The 4032-nt window shown below is 25.4% G+C and overlaps 1 long non-coding RNA gene across 1 annotated transcript; it reads left to right on the top strand.

The window, feature by feature from the left end:
• The first annotated feature begins 1221 nt into the window (after positions 1-1221).
• Positions 1222-1613, top strand: LOC126840009 (uncharacterized). The gene is made up of 3 exons (XR_007686007.1): positions 1222-1251; positions 1466-1495; positions 1578-1613. It is a non-coding gene; the product is annotated as an uncharacterized LOC126840009 (long non-coding RNA).
• The last annotated feature ends 2419 nt before the right edge of the window (positions 1614-4032 follow it).

The raw sequence follows: 4032 nt of genomic DNA, 5'->3' as shown, positions 1-4032 counted from the left end.
GGTCAAGGAAATTTTGTGGATGTGATAAAAAAATGTATATATATATATATATTATCATATCGAAACTGCCTTGCAAAATCATACCTAACCTAACCTTCTCATATAAGCAAAAAAGGCAACTATGACTAATATAAAATGTTTTTTTTTATTATTATTCGCAGATAATTATGAAACTCTTCAGTTTATTAATATCTTTTCTATTCCTTGCGGGTGTTTTGGCAGATGATCGTAATTATTTTTTTTTTTTACAGTTATCAACTGAAGGTAGTTAAAATTTGAAAAAATTAATTATATTTCACTTTTTACAGAGTTATATATGGATAAAGTTTTGAGTACAAGTCAGTAATACAATTATATTATAAACAAAATATGATTTTTAAGTTTTTAAAATATACTGTTTTTATACAATTTTTTTTAATTATGTATCTCAGCTGAACTCATCAAAGATCTTTTACTTAAGACCTTTTATTATTATGGATCATTATCTAGAAAAAGTAAGATATTATATGTATAATAATATACTAATACATATAGAAGCGTTGTTATATGTATCTAACTGTCAAGTTATAATTAAATACAAATTTTAGTTTTTATTAATAGTTAAGAAAGGTGTACCAGATATGTAGAACAGTGTACAGAGCAATATATTGTAATATACATTAACGATTTTTAATAACCTAATCGAGGGAGAAGAGTGAACTTAAATGGCTACTGCTCAAAATCGGGTTTAATATTATTCTAAACATTTGTATTGTACCTAATTTGATTTGATTTTATTATTTTAGTATTTAGTATAGCCTAAATCTTCATTTGTTTATTTTAGGTGGTTTGGAGAATGCTATTGAGACAATGGTTGATGCTTCCATCGATACTGAAAATGTTTTATTCGATTTCTGTAATCATATTTTTAATAATAATACAAAACATCAAGGCAAAAGTAGAAAAAATTACTTGAAAATAATAACATTAAAACTGCATCTCACGTTTATCTTTATGCAAATGACGAGTGTTATAATTATTATATTTTTCATCGAAATCTAAATAGTAGCTTTATGAAAAAATACTGCAACAACTCAACCATTACATTTCTTGAGGGTTCCCTAGTCTATTTAATATAATTTTTTTTCTACTTTGACCTTCGTCTTCTAATTTATAATTGTATAATGTAATAATTGATTATAGAAATCCCAGTATCATTAATTTATGTAATGTAAATTTCAGGCATTACTAATTTTCTTATGGCTGTACCGGGTAATAGTTTTTGTTAAATTTTATAAAAATATTTTCAATATTTCATTCCTATTGAATTTTCCAAAGAGTCTCTCATCGTATTGAATATACAGTGGAGCATATTTCTTTTGAGTTTTAATAAACACGTTTTTTCTTCCTTGAAGTTTGTTTTCCTGTTCATAATAGAAAAGAAAACGAAATACAATATCATTGGTTTATGTGTTGTTTATTTCAGACGAAACAGATATTTTATCCAATACAGCGGGTAATAATTTTCATCGCATTTTATAGAAGCGTTTTTGCACAGTTGTTTGATATTCTTTATGTACACACGATTTTTGTTTTAGTTCCAGCTTACACATTCAGAGAGGAGCCAACGGAAAGTAAAAACCCCTTTTAATATTTATTATTTATTATTTACAAATACTTTGAGACTAATCATATGTACCTATTGACAAAATATACCAATATGACATATCGGTTTTATTCATAAAAAATATGTAAGTACATTAAGATGTACTTTGTTTTAAATTTTAGAAGCCAATTATTTTCTCTATGTTATGCAACAGTTGTTTGATATTCTTTATGCAAACAAAATTTTGTTTTAGATCCAAGACTAATGGAACTTCATTCAGATATCACTCATGACCCAACGCAAAGTAAAAACCCCTTTCAATATTTCATATTTATTATTCACAAATACTTTGAGACTAATCATATGTACCTATTGACAAAATATACCAACACGACATACCGGTTTTTTTCATAAAAAAAATATAAGTACCTATATTATATATTTTGTTTTAAATTTTAGAAGCCAATTATTTTCTCGATCTCATGACAGATTTCATAAAAGACAGAAGAGGTAAATATAAAAAAAAATGAGTAAAATATTTTTGTAGTCTTAAAGAAAAACTGGATTAATAATATCAAGTCACCAAGCTATACATGATTTATTGTTAAGCTTTTAAGAATCATTCGAAATAAAATTTAAACATAGATATATGATATAAATTTAAATTTATACAATACAATTTTGCATTAATTAATATTGATTTAATTAACCTCAATTATAGAGTGAATGTTATGTATTAAATATATTAACCAGGTTTTAAAAACTGCATAATCATTTAATGTTTAATGTGTTTGTTACAGAATATAGAGTGAATATGACTTATACTACTGGTAATTAGCATTTGTTTGATATTCATAAATAGCCTTAAAAGCTTATTTTAGAGTTGAAAATTTAACTTCATTTAATTTGTTTAATTTTTTATGTCAGATAACGATTTTAATAAATTCAACTTTCTGTTGAGTGTGACTTACAGTGTTTATGTGTAATAAATTCTTAGGGACTTCAATAAAAAGAACACATTTGTTGAGTTTCAACACTAATAAGTGGTTGTACAAAAAGTTTTTTCATAACATAATTCTTTGAATTGTAATACAATAATTATGTATGAAGAGCGACTAATATTTTTGTATTATAATTATTATTATTTCTTCGCCACACGGTCATTTAATAATTAATTTTATAGATCATGGAACATTGGAAGAAATTGCATACGAGAGAAGAGAACATGTTGCTTCAGCTTTAAATGGTATAATCGGACGTCGTATAATAGGTAAATTTTAATTTTGGATTTGTATGGTTTATGAACGTTATTAATATATTTATATATATATTATATTTATATAAAATTATATATATATGTATATATATTATATTTATTATTTATTTATTTATATATATTATATTTATACATTTATATATATGCAATCCGTATTGTATATATATACAATAAGTAATACAATACGGACACTATATACCTAGTGTATTAATTTTATATGTCTTCGTATAAACAAATAAAATAGTTTTGTCCTGCACCATAAAGAAAAGTAGTAAACTAATATTAGCATATTAAAAAAAAAATTTCAAATTTTTTAGGCGAATCTGAAGATGATGAGGCCTCTTTATCACAGAAGTGTTATTATCTAGGATTATACTTGAGTACCCAATCTCCACAATCTTACATAAAAGAAGTTATTGTTGACTCAACTAGCCATACATGTATCTTTATTGATAAAAATAATAACCAAAAGAGGTACGGGAAAATCGGTGACATATGGTCAGAAATAAACTCAGATGGCCAACCAGGAGAATCACTCGTGCAACTGTTACAACGTGGACATCCACAGTTTCTACCCACACGAGCCACACCCTAACCTAATGTTAGAAAAAAACAGGCATCTATATTCTTCTATATTATTATATAATAATTATATTATTTACCATATCATTGTCACTTTTTCATTATAATATCTAAAATATATATATATAGATAAGCTGACGGGAAAAAAACCGTTGGTGGATTTTTTCAATAACGTATTCCACATTACACATTTTTAAGTACATAATATTGTATGCCTATTTCTGTTTTGCGCCATGTCTACCAATAAAAAAAATAATTACCGAATAAGTAAAGTTGTATTTTTTTATCTAATCTATTCCAACTCTTTATTACTGCTTCTAATTCCTTTCCTTATATTTCTACTTTTATTAAATGATTGTGCAAATTTGGGTGACAGGTTCATCGTTTGTATTTTTAATAGATAATTCATCTTAATGGTTATTATATAGCGATTGGATGTTAGAGGTAGCATTATCTAAATTGAGTTCTAATGTTGAGTGCCTAAGTAAAACAGTGTAGAATGTATTATTTATATTGTATAGCCAGTTGTGAAAAAAAATCCTCGCTGGTCAACCACAATGGTATTGGATTGGCTTAATTATGATTGAAA

This window comes from Adelges cooleyi, unplaced genomic scaffold (genome assembly GCF_023614345.1).
Source record: "Adelges cooleyi isolate 19-005CV unplaced genomic scaffold, UGA_ACOO_1.1 ACOO_flye_CR_arks_rails_tigmint_CR_PRNA_33, whole genome shotgun sequence".
In the NCBI taxonomy this organism is placed as follows: Eukaryota; Metazoa; Arthropoda; class Insecta; order Hemiptera; family Adelgidae; genus Adelges; species Adelges cooleyi.
Note: the sequence above shows the minus strand (reverse complement) of the source record. Positions and strands in the feature narration are given on the sequence as shown.